Source organism: Dendrobates tinctorius, unplaced genomic scaffold (genome assembly GCF_039654945.1).
Source record: "Dendrobates tinctorius isolate UK_male_01 unplaced genomic scaffold, ASM3965494v1 ptg000127l, whole genome shotgun sequence".
NCBI classification, from domain to species: domain Eukaryota; kingdom Metazoa; phylum Chordata; class Amphibia; order Anura; family Dendrobatidae; genus Dendrobates; species Dendrobates tinctorius.
The window spans coordinates 625,123-642,600 of NW_027361795.1; the positions used below are offsets into that span (position 1 = coordinate 625,123).

Sequence of the window (17,478 nt, forward strand, 5' to 3'; positions counted from 1 at the left end):
AGTTTATTCACAGCATAAACGCACAAGGCAACGTAACAGCAAACAAATAGCCTTTTAGCTCAGGCAAAATAACACAATGTCCGTAGTTGTAGACTCACAGCAGGAGTCTCAGCACACATGGGAGGCTTAGTCCTCCCCACACACAACTCCTTGGTTCAGGAGCAGGCCACATTATAAGGCTGTAGCCACACCCACGTTCCCAGCAGCTGACTGGTCACCTGACTGTGACCTCACCACAGGTCCTTCAAACAAAAACAATAACAATATCTGTTATGCTTTACTTCTGCCTTACATTATAGAGACAAGCCATTTATGAGACACATATCTCCCATCGATTACACGACCCTTAGCCCTGCCACATACCTCCCCCCTCTGCCTAAAGCCGTGGGGCTTGGCATTTTCACCTACCAGGCAAGGGATTCTGGAGAGGGCATCGGCATTCCCATGTAGCTTCCCGGCCCTATGCTCTACATGGAAGCTGAAGTCTTGTAGGGCTAAGAACCAGCGGGTGACCCTAGCATTCTTGCCCTTGGTTTCCCTCATCCACCTGAGTGGGGCATGGTCGGATATTAACCTAAACTTCCGTCCCACCAGGTAGTACCGTAATGTGTCCACTGCCCATTTTATGGCCAAACACTCCTTCTCTACAACTGAGTAATTTCTCTCACAAGAAGTCAACTTCCTACTCAAGTAGAGAACAGGATGCTCCTCCCCACGTATCTCTTGGGAAAGGACAGCTCCTACCCCGACATCTGAGGCATCTGTCTGGAGGACAAATTCACGTTTAAAGTCTGGGGCCACCAAAACGGGTTGCTTACAAAGCGCTCCCTTCATTTCTTGGAAGGCTGACTCTGCTTCTTCGGACCAGCTGACCATCACTGACTTTGTTCCTTTAAGCAGATCAGTTAGAGGTGCAGCCATTGTGGCGAAGTTTGGGATAAACCTCCTGTAATATCCCACAATCCCCAGGAAGGCTTTAACTTGCTTCTTTGACAGAGGTCTTGGCCATGTTTGAATTGCCTCCACTTTATTGATTTGGGGTTTGATCTCGCCACGCCCCACTACATATCCGAGGTACTTGGCTTCTTCTCTCCCCAAGGCACACTTCTTCGGGTTTATTGTAAACCCTGCCTCTCTTAGAGCGTCAAACACTGCTTGGACCTTTTCCAGGTGAGTCTCCCAGTCCGGGGTAAAGATGACGATATCATCCAGGTATGCAGCAGCGTATAGCTTATGAGGTGCAAGGATTCTATCCATCGCCCTCTGGAAGGTTGCTGGAGCTCCCTGTAGGCCAAACGGCATCCGGACATACTGGAAGCACCCGTCTGGTGTGGAGAATGCCGTCTTCTCCTTGGCTTCCTGTGCCATGGGGATCTGCCAATATCCCTTGGTCAGATCCAAAGTGGTTATGTACCTGGCAGGTCCAAGTCTCTCGATGAGCTCATCAACGCGTGGCATGGGATAAGCGTCGAACTTGGAGACCTCATTCAGCTTCCGGTAATCGTTGCAGAACCTCCATTCACCATCAGGTTTTGGGACCAGGACAATCGGGCTCGACCAGCCGCTCTTGGATTCCTCAATGACCCCGAGCTTCAACATACGCTGCACCTCCTTGGAGATTACCTCTCGCCGGGCCTCAGGAATACGATATGGTTTCACGTTCACCCGCACATGTGGCTCGGTCAGAATTTCGTGCTCCACCACCTTCGTGCACCCCGGCAACTCTGAGAACAGGTCCCGGTTTTTCTGGAGTAACTCCCGGCACTGCTGCTTCTGGGCCTTCGATAGAGTCTCCGCTATGGTAACGGCTCCAACCTCCCCTTCTAGGTTGCCCAGCAAGCACGGAGTTACCGCTGGCTCTCTATCTTGCCACGGCTTGATAAGGTTAACATGGTAAACCTGGTATGGCTTCCGTCTTCCGGGTTGGTGGATCTTGTAGTTTACGTCTCCCAGTTTCTCCACCACCTCATATGGCCCTTGCCACTTGGCCAAGAACTTACTTTCCACCGTCGGGATTAGCACGAGAACTCGGTCTCCCGGATTGAACTGCCTCACTCTGGCTGACCGGTTGTAGACCCTGGCCTGAGCCTCTTGTGCCTGGCGGAGATGTTCTTTAACAATGGGCATCACCTTTGCAACCCTCTGCTGCATCAGTGCCACATGCTCAATGACGCTTCTGTGGGGCGTGACTTCGGCTTCCCAGGTTTCCTTGGCTATATCTAGGAGACCTCGCGGATGCCGGCCGTACAGAAGCTCGAAGGGGGGAGAACCCCGTGGAGGCCTGGGGAACTTCACGGATAGAAAACAGTAAATACGGTAAGAGACAATCCCAGTCTCTACCATCTTCCTCTATGACTTTTCTCAGCATGCTCTTCAGGGTCTTGTTAAACCTCTCAACAAGGCCATCTGACTGTGGATGGTACACTGAAGTCCTCAGCTGGGAAATTTGCAAGACTCTGCACAATTCTCTCATCACCTTGCTCATAAAAGGTGTCCCCTGGTCGGTCAGGATCTCCTTCGGCAAACCCGTCCGGGAAAACACATGGACCAGCTCATGGGCTATACTCTTCGCAGAGGAGTTTCTCAGGGGAATGGCCTCAGGATAGCGTGTGGCATAGTCCAGGATGACTAATATATACTGATGGCCCCGAGCTGATTTAACTAAGGGACCGACCAAGTCCATGGCAATTCTCTCAAATGGCACCTCAATAATGGGCAGTGGCACAAGAGGGTTCCGAAAATGAGATGTGGGGGCAGTTAACTGACATGTCGGGCAGGACCTGCAATAGTTTACTATTTCCCGGTGACACCCAGGCCAATAGAACCTCTGTACAATCCGTTCCTGGGTTTTTTCCACCCCCAGGTGTCCCCCCAAGATGTGTGAATGGGCCATGTCCAACACTTTTCGTCTATAGGGGCCTGGTACTATTAACTGCTCTGCCACCTCCTCCCTTATTTTCGTGACCCGGTACAACAATTCCCCACTCAACATAAAATGGGGAAACCTTGTGTCTGCTCCCGGCTCTTGTGCAACCCCATTAATGACGGTGACATTGTTAAAGGCTTCCCTTAGTGTGGGGTCCCTATGTTGGGCAGTCCCAAAATTCTCCCCAGCCACCCCTAACTCCGGGATGTCAGGTACAGGGGACCCTTCCTCTTCATCCCCAACAAGGACACATAAAGGGAACTCGTCTGCCTCTGGTGGTGGCGATACCTCAGTGGGGTGGATTGGTTCCCTGCTCTTGCTAGCACACTCAGAACCCATCCCCCACAGATCCCAAAACAGACAGAAATCCCGGCCAATAATTATGGGATGCAACAAGTCTCGAACAACGCCAACTTCATGCGACTCGGTGCCATGCGCCGTTTCAATCTTCACCCTAGCCATAGGGTAGTCCTTTGCATCGCCATGTATGCACCGAACACCAATCTTTTTACCCGGGAGTATGTTTAGAGGAAAACTGGCCCTCACAAGGGTCACCAAGCTCCCGGAGTCCAGAAGCGCCATTACTGCTCGACCGTTCACCTTCACGGGACACGCTTGTGGCCCCTTGTTAGGTAGCGAGTTCACACTGCAAGCTGGATATGCATAGTATGAACTACGGCGTCCCATGCTGCAGTCCATCTGCTCGGTGGTCTGGGGACAACGGGCCGCTATATGTCCTGGCCCATGACACTTCCAGCAAATAACACCCGAGGGGACCTTGGGCACCGCCTCCCCCGCCCCTTTTGACCTTGGACGCACCACCCCTTTTTGTGACTCCGCCCCCTGCTGGGACCCCCAATATGGAATGGGCTGCTTCCCCAAGGAACCTTCCATCCCCTGGTATCTCTCGACCAGCCCAACCAGTTCATCAGCATTTTGGGGATCACCCTGGGCAACCCAAGTCTGTAGAGGTCTCGGCAGAGAATGCACAAACCGATCCATCACAACTCGCTCTACCATCTGTGCAGGGGAAGCCGACTCTGGCTGCAGCCATTTCTGGACCAGGTGCAACAGGTCAAACATTTGGGAGCACGGGGGTTTGTCCCGGTGATAGGCCCAACGATGCACTCTCTGTGCCCTGGTAGTCATTGTTACCCCCAAGCGGGCGAGAATTTCCGCTTTTAATTTGGGATACTCTCTGGCATCTTGTACCGTCAGGTCAAAGTACGCCTTCTGGGGCTCCCCCGTTAGGTAAGGGGCCAGTACCTCCGCCCACCGCTCTGGCTGAAGTTTTTCCCTCAGCCACCCTCTCAAACACCGTCAGGAAGGCCTCCACATCATCCTCAGGGGTCATTTTTTGTAATGCGCGTCTTACCGCCTTCTCGACGTCGGTGGCATCAGCCCGACCTGGGGTTGGGGCGCTCGTCCTGCCCTCCTGGATGGCGGTTGCCAGAAGCTGCATCTGCTGCCGTTGTTCCTGCTGGCTTTGCTGGAACTGCTGCCGCTGCTCCTGCTGGCTTTGCTGGATCTGCTGTAACAACAGCTTGTTGGTTTCCTGCTGCAGTGCCTGGGACTGGACCAGGTGTTTCATGAGGTCCTCCATGATTCCAGGCAATGCTTGTTGCCCCGCTGCAAACTTCACCCAGGACATGCAGCAACTGTCTCAAGTCTCTGCTGGGACCGCTGCCCGCATTCTCCACCAATTGTGGGGATGTGGCTCGCTTAGGTGCAGCGGGAGACAAATGTGAGACAGGTTCTTCCACAGTGCTTGCAGTTTATTCACAGCATAAACGCACAAGGCAACGTAACAGCAAACAAATAGCCTTTTAGCTCAGGCAAAATAACACAATGTCCGTAGTTGTAGACTCACAGCAGGAGTCTCAGCACACATGGGAGGCTTAGTCCTCCCCACACACAACTCCTTGGTTCAGGAGCAGGCCACATTATAAGGCTGTAGCCACACCCACGTTCCCAGCAGCTGACTGGTCACCTGACTGTGACCTCACCACAGGTCCTTCAAACAAAAACAATAACAATATCTGTTATGCTTTACTTCTGCCTTACATTATAGAGACAAGCCATTTATGAGACACATATCTCCCATCGATTACACGACCCTTAGCCCTGCCACAATGCCTTCAGCTCCCCTGTGGCCTAGGGGTGAAGGTCCCAAGACAGAGCTTCACTCATCCTCTAACCAGGAAGATGTGGTCCAGTTTTTTCAGGGTAACAGGCTGAAATGGCTCCCTGTATGTATGCCTCCAGCTTCCATGTGGCAGGTGGATGAAGAGGTTGGAACAGTGGCCTATGTATCTCCATTTCTCACCCTCCTGGAGGAGGTCAAATTTTCTTTTTACAACGAGCTGAAATTGGACTTATTGAAGGTGTCTTCAGTTTCCAGCTGGCCGGCTGATGTAGGGATCAAGTCTGAAGCTTCCAGGTCCCTACTTTCTGACAATCAGGAGGACGAAGTCCTTGTACCCTCTGTGTTGGAAGCTGTTGGGCACCAAGAGACTGGGCACTCAGTGATTCCGGATGGCACGCCTACTTCACATCACCTGAAGGATGCCCTGTCAGCCTGGACTGTGTGTGGTCCAGTACTCCTTCTTCTGGTCATTCTGGCAGGCTTGAGGAAGAGGGGCTGTAAAGGGGGGGTACTGAAACAACCCTGCTGGCGTCACTGCATGGCCTCCCCTTGTCTACGAGTGGGATCAGCAGCCACAGCCAGACACCACCCTGGAGTGGCACCCGACAGCTACCTGCCGCACAAGCCTGACCTCACCATCAGAGGCTCCAGTGAAGACCGAGGTAGCTGCCGTAGTCACGCCCCTTCCAGGGTAGTCTGGTTTGTGGCACAGTGGGGCCACAACCCCCCGGCTCGCGCCATTCAGCCAAGGCGCGAGCGTGACAATAATGCCTTGTAATAAGAAGGGTAATAATAATACCTTTAATAAGAAGGGTTGTAATAAGAGGGGTAATAATAATGCCTTGTAATAAGAGGGGTTGTAATAAGAGGGGTAATAATAGTGCCTTGTCATAAGAGGGGTATTAATAATGCCTTGTAATAACAAGGGTTGTAATAAGAGGGGTAGTAATGCCTTGTAATAAGAGGGGTTGTTATAAGAAGGGTAATAATGCCTTATAATAAGAGGGGTAATAATAGTGCCTTGTAATAAGAGGGGTTGTAATAAGAAGGGTAATAATGCCTTGTAATAAGAAGGGTAATAATAATACCTTGTAATAAGAAGGGTTGTAATAAGAGGGGTAATAATAATGCCTTGTAATAAGATGGGTTGTAATAAGAGGGGTAATTCCTTGTAATAAAAAAGGTTGTAATAAGAGGGATGATAATGGCTTGCAATAAGAGGGTGGTAATAAAAAGAGTAATATTACCTTGCAATAAGAGGGGTTTTAGTAAGAGGGGTAATAATGCCTTGTGATAAGAAGATATATAATTAGTGCAAATTAACAAACAGGCAATCCTCTTGTGTTTCGGCTGTCGAACACCCGAGAGACATGCAGCAGCGGGAACTCAAACATATTTTTCGAGCACACCAATGACACTCGGTTAGCACCTTAGCATGCTCATATAACACCTTATCCCAGCACGTTCGCTCATCACTCTTTACAATAGAAGGGATAATAATGCCCTGTAATACGGTTTATGATAAGAGAGGTAATAATCCCTTGTAATAAGAGGGGTCTGGCACAGAGAAGTGGACCTCATGTGAAGCAGTAGTTTGCCAACAAATTTTAATTATTTAATTACAAACCAAGTAAAATTGTTTCCTATTTGCTTATGATCAGTTAGTCACTCACTGATATGGCATGCACTCAAGGAATGGATGCCAATAAGCAGGAGATATGTAAGTTATATATATGATTGACAGAAAAACAGCCTGGGCATGTTAATAAGCTATCTGGACTTGCACTACAATCCTCGGCTCCCTCGGCGGCTAGCCCTCTTGCATACAAATAAAGCCACTCAGAACTCCAGTGGAGGTACTGTATGTTGTGTGTCGCCTTCCTCCTCCTCTGTAAATGCTGCTTAGTAACCATTCAGTGGAGGAAAACCTGCTCTCCTCATCTCTAATCCTTGATTCTTGCTAACAGAGGTGCCAGGTCGATTCCGATACACTAGACTGGGACTGATCATCCAAGCAATACAATCTTCTCTACCAATTTTCTGGTAAGGAGCCTATAATGATTATTTTCTATTGACTAAATCCATGTAGCTTCCATATCTTAGATTCATGAAGCCCCAGCATAGACTTTCCAGCAGTGAGTTGAGGAAATCTATGAAATATTATTCTTGTTTCTGAATTGTCAGATGAAGTTTCCTGCAGAGGAATGTCGTCGTTCTTGTCACTCAATAGCCGGCTGATTTCTTGCTTCCGCTGCTACTAATTGTATTTGACATCTAACAATTGTGTCAGTGCAATGCAAGACTTAATCTCCCGTCATAACGCATAGCGCGTCGTAAAAGTGTTGACGTCAATCAGAATCGAAGACAATGATTAAGTCAGTGATGGCCAAGTGTCGGCATAGACAGCACTGCGATGCCGAGTGCAAACAGCTGCAGTGATAACTTCTGTATTTTCTACATCCAGAGATGGAAAATATTGCTTGCTTTTCTTTAACGATTGCAAAAGTAAAGATGTTTTATATGGAACATAAGAAAAGCACCTATTGAAACTAATACGCACCAAAACTATCAATACCAGATCATTGATATGGGTCACCTATACCTATAGAGTGCAAAAATGTAAATTTGACTCCTGCCATTGGCTTACTACAGTGAATGCTACAAAATCTGACCTACGAATATTGAATAATCATTCAAAAATAAATATCAATATAATTTTATTAACCATACTACACTAAAACACAAAAAATAAGTGGGGAATGACAGAATAAAAGTTCATAAAAAAGCATCAGATGAACTAACCGCATGTACGGCCGGTATGTAATCTGAATCCAATAAGGGTTGTACATTGAAAATAGGATACCATGCAATGTTATAGAATAATGAATAAAAATATAATAAAATGGCACATGCAAAGAGAGATGAAAGACAGAATTAAACACACTAGACACCTGGACCTGTTGAAGTGAAATAAGCACGCGAAACGGCTGTTGTCCACCACAGAACCGCCTCCACAATTTTAATCTTGATGTATTGAATAAGCAAGATTTTTTTTTTTTACCGGAAATCAGAGGGCCACCCCTTCATTTCTTCTCTTGGATTAAACACACTATCTCACATAAGGTAAAAGTAGACCCCATATTCAAAATACCATTGCAATATTGTCAATGTAAACATCCCTTTTGTGTAATAAGGCCACCCAAACATTGAATTTTTGGATATCCTTTTACACATTAACAACAAAGGATTGATTCAAAGACACGTTTTGTAAACATATGTCAGCAAATACGCTCCTGCCGCCCTCTGGTGACGTGTATTCGACTCTGGACCGCTGACGTCACTTCCGGTGACGCACATCAGGTTAGAGCATCATTGTATCATTACGGGGCGCTCATTTCACCAGAGCGTGTCATCTCTGAGACATCGTGCACTCCACTGTGGGACTCACTGGTGTTTCTTGCGTTCCACCTTTGAATGTGGCTCTCACTTCCTTTGCATGCAAAATGCAACACATGCCAATGTACAGTATCTTGCAAGCACGTATAGATAGACTGCTTCTTCATTGGCCACTTAATAAAACCGCCATCTGATATCTATATACTATTTCCTATCTTGATCCTCCCTTCCTCGATTTTGCTTAAATAGTAACTACTTACTTAAAAAAAAATGACTCCTTGAGAGAGGTAAGGCGAAACGTACATTAGAGTTTTGGGGTCTCCATTGTTAGGTCGGTTTGTTATACAAATGGTATGTTTACATTGACATTATTTGTGCTGCATTTTACCGTATGTGAGATAGTGCGGGTTAATCCTCCCTTTCATCTCTCATTGCAGTTGCTATTTTATTATACAGTGGGGCAAAAAAGTATTTAGTCAGTCAGCAATAGTGCAAGTTCCACCACTTAAAAAGATGAGAGGCGTCTGTAATTTACATCATAGGTAGACCTCAACTATGGGAGACAAACTGAGAAAAAAAATCCAGAAAATCACATTGTCTGTTTTTTTTTCATTTTATTTGCATATTATGGTGGAAAATAAGTATTTGGTCAGAAACAAGCAATCAAGATTTCTGGCTCTCACAGACCTGTAACTTCTTCTTTAAGAGTCTCCTCTTTCCTCCACTCATTACCTGTAGTAATGGCACCTGTTTAAACTTGTTATCAGTATAAAAAGACACCTGTGCACACCCTCAAACAGTCTGACTCCAAACTCCACTATGGTGAAGACCAAAGAGCTGTCAAAGGACACCAGAAACAAAATTGTAGCCCTGCACCAGGCTGGGAAGACTGAATCTGCAATAGCCAACCAGCTTGGAGTGAAGAAATCAACTGTGGGAGCAATAATTAGAAAATGGAAGACATACAACACCACTGATAATCTCAGGTCAGGAGAAGAAGGACAGAGTAGTGTCGCTTGCTCTTGGCGGTTAGTAAGTCATTAGTGACTTTAGTTAGGGCAGTTTCAGTTGAGTGATGCAGTCAGAAGCCAAATTGTAACCGGTCAAAGAGGGAACAGGAGAAGAGGTGGGAGGACAGTTCAAGATATACATGCTGTTCCAGTAGTTTTGAGGCGTAAGGGAGAAGAGATATCGGGCGATAGTTATACACAGAGCATGGGTCAAGGGAGGGCTTTTTGAGGATGGGTGTGATTGAGGCATGTTTGAAGGATGAGGGAAAGACACCATTTGTAAGTGAAAGGTTGAAGAGGTGTGTTAGAGATGGGATGAAGACTGTGGCCAAGTTAGGGATGAAGTGAGACAGGAGTGGGTCGAGGGCACAAGTGGTGAGGTGTGATCTTGACAGAAGGGTGGAGAGCTGATCTTCTGTCAAAGTGGAGAAGCTGGCTTTTGCACAACAGGGCTGAGCGGCTAAGAGGGGCATTGGGGGCTGCGGGCCAAAGTTTTGTCTGATCGTGTCGATCTGCTTAAAGAAGGAGGCAAAGTCTTCAGCAGAAATGAGAGGAGGGGGATGAGGTGCTGTGGGATTGAGTAGAGAATTGAAAGTGTTGAAGAGCTGTTTAGAGTTGTGAGACAGGGAGGATATGAGAGATGTGAAGTAAGTTTGTTTTGCGGCACAGAGTGTGGACTTAAAGCTGGCAAGGGACTGCTTGTATGCGTTGAAGTGCTCAGTAGAAAGGGTTCTCTTCCATCTCCGCTTAGCGGCCCTGGAAACCGATCTCAGTTCTTTGGTCAGGCTGTTTAGCCAGGGCTGCCTGTTGATTGTTTGAGTTTTGCTTTGCATGAGGGGGGCAGCCGAATCAAGTGTTGCTGTCATTGTGGTGTTATAAAAAGTGGCAGCAGCATTCTGTGTCATGAAGGGAAGCTATGTCTGTAAGAGGGAGAAGGGACTCAGAGAGTGATTGTAAATTGAGGTGTTTGAGATTCCTGCAAGGGTGAGCAAATTTATGGAGCGGGGGTTGCGCAGTAGGAGAGGAGGGGGAAGAGAATGTCAGTAGGTTGTGGTCAGACAGGGGGAGGAGTGAGTTATTGAGATTAATGAGGGAACAGAGACGGGTGAAGATAAGGTCCAGTGTGTGACCATTTTTGTGAGTGGCCACAGAGGACCATTGAGTGAGGCCGAGGGAAGCCCTGAGCGATAGAAGTTTAGAGGCAGCCTTGTCAATGGGGATGTAGAGGTCGCCCATAATGATTGTGGGGATGTCAGCAGAAAGGAAATGGAGTAGCCAGGTGGTGAAGTGGTCGAGAAAGGTGGAGATGGCTAGTTATGAGGGGCGGTAGACGACAGCCAGTTGGAGGTTGGAGGGGGAATAGATGCGGACGGAGTGCACCTCGAACGAAGGAAGAGTAGCGGAGGGTGGCAGAGGAATTGGGGTAAAGGAGCAGGTATCAGACAGGAGCAAGCCAACTCCTCCACCACGTTTGTTGCTGGGGCGAGGGGTGTGAGAGAGATGGAATCCGCCATTGGAAAGCGCAGCTGGAGAGGCTGTGTCAGAGAGAGTGAGCCAGGTTTCAGTGATGGCAAGGAAAGAGAGTTTGTTGGTGATAAAGTGGTCATGGATAAGTGATAGCTTGTTGCAGACAGATCGTGCGTTCCATAGGGCTCCAGGTAAGGGGGTTTGGGGAGTGGGGGCTGGATGAATGGGTATGAGGTTATCATGGTTGTGAAGACGTGTAGAGGATCGTGGCAGGGTGATAGAAGTGAGTGTAGGGATGTGTTGAGGAGGGCAAGGATTTGGGGATACGTCGCCAGCAATGAGGAGTAGTAGAGCATTAGAAGGGGGGAGCAGGATAGGACATGATGTGGCCGTGTGTGTCTGGAGAAAAAGGATTGTGTTGTGAGTTCATTTTCCCCTTCACTACTGAGGCCCGAGGAACTCCCTCTTCTGGTAAAGAAAGGTAGTGAGCCTGATTATCAAACACCTGAGGCTGATGATGATGACTGGCTGAGTGGAGTTACTGACTAGATATAAGGCTGCCGACGCCCTTCTGCCCTGCTGGTGATTTCTCTTTGGGATCCTTGGAGACCAGTCTGAATTCCTGCTCCTCTAAAGCTAAGTTTGCTGCTCGGCTTTTTGCATTTGTGCTTTGACTTTGTTTTGCTTTGTTTTTCTGGATTTCTGCCATTCCCTGCTGGGGTGTGCTGAATTCCTTTAGCTCTGTCTTCTGAAAATACCTGAGTGCTGATTTAGTTTTTGAAGCCTAGCTGCTTCAGGGTCTTTTTCATATCAGCTTGTTGGCTTATGTCTTTGATAGGGTTTTTGCAGATTGCAGACAGCAGCCTTCCTGTCCTTTCCTATCTAGGTAGTTTTGGGCCCCGGCTTTGCTCAGTCTATCTTTCTGTCTGTGTTAGGGTTTTCATCTTGCTTCACCGTCATTATATGTTGGGGGCTGCCTATTGCTTTGGGGTCTGCTCTGGGGCAGTTTAGACTTCCCCTTTCTTTCTTTAGGCCTATTTAATTCTCCGGCTGTGATCGAGGGGTCTAGGGCATCGGAGGAACCCCCCACGGCTACTGCTAGTTGTGTTGATAGGTTCAGGGGTCTGCAATCTGATAGTTGCCAACTTCTCTGGTTTTCTGGACTTAGCTTGTATTTCTGTTTTTGCCTCCTACGGTGACTCAATCATAACAGGATTGTATGTGGAGGAACAGTTGTGACAAAGAGGTGAGATGGCTGGGAAGGATGGAGTGGGAAATGACTAGTTCCTTACTGGGTGGAGGGATTGCAGGAGTTAGGGAGAAATAGAGTAGTATGGGGGTTATAGTAAAAAGATGGCGAAACATTGTTGTGATTTTATAGTCCGTTACCTTGCAGTCAAATTCCAGTCCAATTCTAGTCTAATTCAGAGTACTTAGAAATCTGTACTTTGAAATATGGATTTTGAAATAGATGGAGCCGACAACGTCTGGAGCAGACCCATGGTGCTGAATATATGTGCAGCTAAACACAATCAGCTGTGAGTGAAAGTGGGGTGTGACTGCCCAGGCCAAATGCACAGAGTTAAGCAAAGGTCATAAAAGGGGGAAGGGGTTATACAGACCACTTAGATTTGTGGCAAAGATAACAAGAATGGAGTACAATTATGGATACAAGAAGATGGGTAAGCAATGCATACCATATACAATACAATGCAGTTCACATGGGACATTCAGGAGCATGGGAGAGAGGTGGAAATTCAGCAATGCATACCATATACACTACAATGCAGTTCACATGGGGCATTCAGGTTAAATCAAGGTGTGATCATGTGTGTAATTATATATATATATATACAGTGTATATATATATATATATATATATATACACACACAGGTCCATATATATATGGGCAGAGACAACATTTTTCTAATTTTGGTTCTAGACATTACCACAATGAATTTTAAACAAAACAATTCAGATGCAGATGAAGTTCAGACTTTCAGCTTTCATTTGAAGGTATCCACATTAAAATTTGATGAAGGGTTTAGGAGTTTCAGCTCCTTAACATGTGCCACCCTGTTTTTAAAGGGACCAAAAATAACTGGACAATTGACTCCAAGGCTATTTCAAGGACAGGTGTGGGCAATCTCTTCAATATGTCATTCTCAATTAAGCAGATAAAAGGCCTGGAGTTGATTTGAGGTGTGGTGCTGGCATTTGGAAGGTTTTGCTGTGAAGGAAACAAGCGGTCAAAGGAGCTCTCCATGCAGGTGAAGCAAGCCATCCTTAAGCTGCAAAAACAGAAAAAACTCATCCGAGAAATTGCTACAACATTAGGAGTGGCAAAATCTACAGTTTGGTACATCCTGAGAAAGAAAGCAATGGTGAACTCACCAATGCAAAAAGACCTGGGCGCCCACGGAAGACCACAGTGGTGGTTGATTGCAGAAAAATTTCCATGGTGAAGAGAAACCCCTTCACAACAGTCAACCAAGTGAACAACACTCTCCAGGAGGTAGGTGTATCAATATCCAAACCTACCATAAAGAGAAGACTGCATGACAGTAAATCCAGAGGGTTCACTGCACGGTGCAAGCCACTCATAAGTATCAAGAATAAAAAGGCTAGACTGGACTTTGCTTAAAAACATCTAAAAAAAAAAGCCAGCACAGTTCTGGAAGAGCAATCTTTGGACAGATGAAACCAAGATCAACCTCTAGCAGAATGATGGAAAGAGAAAAGTCTGGCGAAGGCATGGTACAGCTCATGATCCAAAGCATACCACATCATCTGTAAAACATGGCGGAGGCAGTGTGATGGCTTGGGCATGCATGGCTGCCTGTGGCACTTGGTCACTAGTGTTAATTGATGATGTGACACAGGACAGAAGCAGCCGAATGAATTCTGAGGTTTTCAGAGCCATATTGTGTGCTCAGATCCAGCCAAATGCAGCCAAACTGATTGGTCGTCGTTTCATACTACAGATGGACAATGACCCAAAACATAAAGCCAAAGCAACCCAGGAGTTCTTTAAATCAAAGAAGTGGAATATTCTTAAATGGCCAAGTCAGTCACCTGATCTCAACCCAAATGAGCATGCATTTCACTTGTTAAAGACTAACTTCAGACAGTAAGGCCCACAAACAAACAGCAATTGAAAACCACCGCAGTGAAGGCCTGGCAGAGCATCATAAAGGAGGAAACACAGTGTCTGGTGATGTCCATGAGTTCAAGACTTCAGGCAGTCATTGCCAACAAAGGGTTTTCAACCAAGTACTAGAAATGAACATTTTATTTACAATTATTTAATCTGTCCAATTACATTTGGTCCCTTTAAAACAGGGTGGCACAAGTTAAGGAGCTGAAACTCCTAAACCCTTCATCCAATTTTAATGTGGATACCCTCAAAAGAAAGCTGAAAGTCTGAACTTCAACTGCATCTGAATTGTTTTGTTTAAAATTCATTGTGGTAATGTCTAGAACCAAAATTAGAAAAATGTTGTCTCTATCCAAACATATATGCACCTAACTGTATATATATATATATATATGTATGTGTATATATATATATATATATATATATATATACACAGTATATATATATATATATATATATATATATATATATATTTGCACCCTGGGCACATCCTGGTATATAGCTTGGTGTATATGTCCCTTATCCTGGTGTAGATGTCTCTTATCCTGGGCCCCATTCTAATATATATATATATATATATATATATATATATATATATATATATATATATATATATATATATAAAGCTCAAAGTGTGTGTGTATGTACAGTCATGGCCAAAAGTTTTGAGAATGACACAAATATTATATTTTCACATGATCTGCTGGCCTCTCGTTTTTATGTGTGTTTGTCAGATGTTTTTATCACATACAGAAATATAATTGCAATCATATTATGAGTAGCATAAGGTTATATTGACAGTTAGAATGAGTTAATGCAGCAAGTCAATATTTGCAGTGTTGACCCTTCTTCTTCAGGACCTCAGCAATTCTCCCTGGCATGCTCTCAATTAACTTCTGGATCAAATCCTGACTGATAGCAGTCCATTCTTGCAAAATCAATGCTTTTATTTTGTCTGAATTTGAAGGTTTTTGTTTGTCCACCCATCTCTTGACGATTGACCACAAGTTCTCAATGGGATTAAGATCTGGGGAGTTTCCAGGCCATGGTCCCAAAATCTCTATGTTTTGTTCCCTGAGCCATTTAGTTATCACCTTTGCTTTATGGCAAGGTGCTCCATCATGTTGAAAAAGGCATTGTTGATCTCCAAACTGCACTTGGACGGTTGGGAGAAGTTGCTCTTGGAGGACATTCTGGTACCATTCTTTATTCATAGCTGTGTTTTTAGGCAAGACTGAGAGAGAGCCCATTCCCTTGGCTGAGAAGCAACCCCACCCATGAATGGTTTCAGGATGCTTGACAGTTGGCATGAGACAAGACTGGTGGTAGCGCTCACCTGGTCTTCTCCGAATAAGCCGTTTTCCAGATGTCCCAAACAATCGAAAAGGGGATTCATCAGAGAAAATGACTTTACCCCAGTCCTCAGCAGTCCACGCCCTGTACCTCTTGCAGAATATCAGTCTGTCCATGATGTTTTTCCAGGAGAGAAGTGGCTTCTTTGCTGCCCTCCTTGAGACCAGGCCTTGCTCCAAGAGTCTCCGCCTCACAGTGCGTGCAGATGCACTCATACCTGCCTGCTGCCATTCCTGAGCAAGCTCTGCACTGCTGGTAGCCCGATCCTGCAGCTGAAACACTTTTAAGAGACGGTCCTGGTGCTTGCTGGTCTTTCTTGGGCGCCCTGGAGCCTTTTTGGCAACAAGGGAACCTCTCTCCTTGAAGTTCTTGATGATGCGATAGATTCTAGGCAAATATTGAGTTTGCAAGTAATTGCTGTTAAGCTGATCACTCTTTATAACATTCTGGAGTATATGCAAATTGCTATTAGAAAAAATGAAGCAGTAGACTTTGTAAAAATTAATATTTGTGTCATTCTCAAATCTTTTGGCCATGACTGTATGTGTGTGTGTGTGTGTGTGTATGTTTGTATGTCCGGGATAGGCATTCGCACCGTCGCAGCTACAGCCACAAAATTTGGCACAGTCACACGTCTGGACCCCGAGAGCGTCCTAAGCTATGTTGTGAGGCGAAATTTTAACCCTGCGCGTTCCAATTCACCAAACAATTTTGCCCCTATATACATACTGGGAAAAAGTGTGTGCGCGTCAAGCCCCGCCCCTCATTATGATGTCCTAATGCCCCTATTTGCATACTGGGGAAGCAGTGTGTGCGTATCAAGCCCTGCCCCTCATTATGATGTCACAATGGTTGCCATGGCGACGCTGATGTCATCATAGGTTGCAAGCCCTGCCGCCGCTCATTATGATGTCATAATGGTTGACTATGGGATGAAGGATGTGTGATGGGTATATGGGCAGTGGACTATGGGATGGGGGATATGTATGACGGGTATATGGGCACGGGACCATGGGATGGCGGATATGTATATGGGCATGGGACTATGGGATAGAGGATGTGTGATGGGTATATGGGCATTGGACTATGGGATGGAGGATCTGTATGACGGGCATATGGGCACGGGACTATGAGATGGCGGATATGTATGATGGGTATATGGGCACGGGACTATGGGATGGAGGATATGTATGATGGGTATATGGGCATGGGACTATGGGATGGAGAATATGTATGATGGGTATATGGGCACGGGCCTATGGGATGGTGGATGTGTGATGGGTATATGGGCACTGGACTATGGGATGGAGGATATGTATGATTGGTATTTGGGCATGGGACTATGGGATGGCGGATGTGTGATGGATATATGGGCATGGGACTATGGGATGGAGGATGTGTGATGGGTATATGGGCATGGGGCTATGGGATGGAGGATGTGTGATGGGTATATGGGCACAGGCCTATGGGATGGTGGATAATTAGAATTTGTTATAACTAACCACAGTTAGTTACTATGCCCGGGCAGCGCCGGGCTCTTCAGCTAGTATATATATATATATCCCTTATCCTGGCTATCATCTTGGTATATATGTCCCTTATCCTGGGCTCTGTCCTGGTATATGTACAGTATATATCCCCCATCCTGGTTTTTGTTCCAGTCATGTGCACACCAATGTCAGCTGCTGGCCTCTGACTGCCTCTGCACTTCACTTCTGCTGAATGTGCATCTGAGGATGCACATCCAGTTGATGTTTGTGCTGTGCTGGCAGGCCCCTCATCCTCACAGGCCTAGTCATGGTCGCGACCTCTGAGACCGTGATCCTTACACCCCTGATTCTACAACATCCATTCACTTTTTGGCAACCATGCAGTCCTACAGAATGGTAGCTGCTCTTAGCTGATTATACAGTGGTAGTTTGTAGCCTTCAATGTTAATTTTTCATAGCATAATGCTAAACATTAGCAACATATGATTGCCTGGGAATGTAATAGTTTGACAGTGTCTAGTTCCTGGATTGA

The 17,478-nt window shown here is 46.1% G+C and overlaps 1 protein-coding gene across 3 annotated transcripts in view; it reads left to right on the forward strand.

Annotated features, from left to right (window-relative positions):
* Positions 1–6,928: 6,928 nt before the first annotated feature.
* LOC141047368 (uncharacterized) overlaps positions 6,929–17,478 on the forward strand; it is a 254,251-nt gene continuing 243,701 nt past the window's right edge. For all 3 annotated transcript variants that reach the window (XM_073542413.1, XM_073542410.1, XM_073542411.1), the window contains exon 1: positions 6,929–7,115. The gene's annotated coding sequence lies outside the window, so the exon portion shown is untranslated. The remainder of the gene's footprint in view (positions 7,116–17,478) is intronic.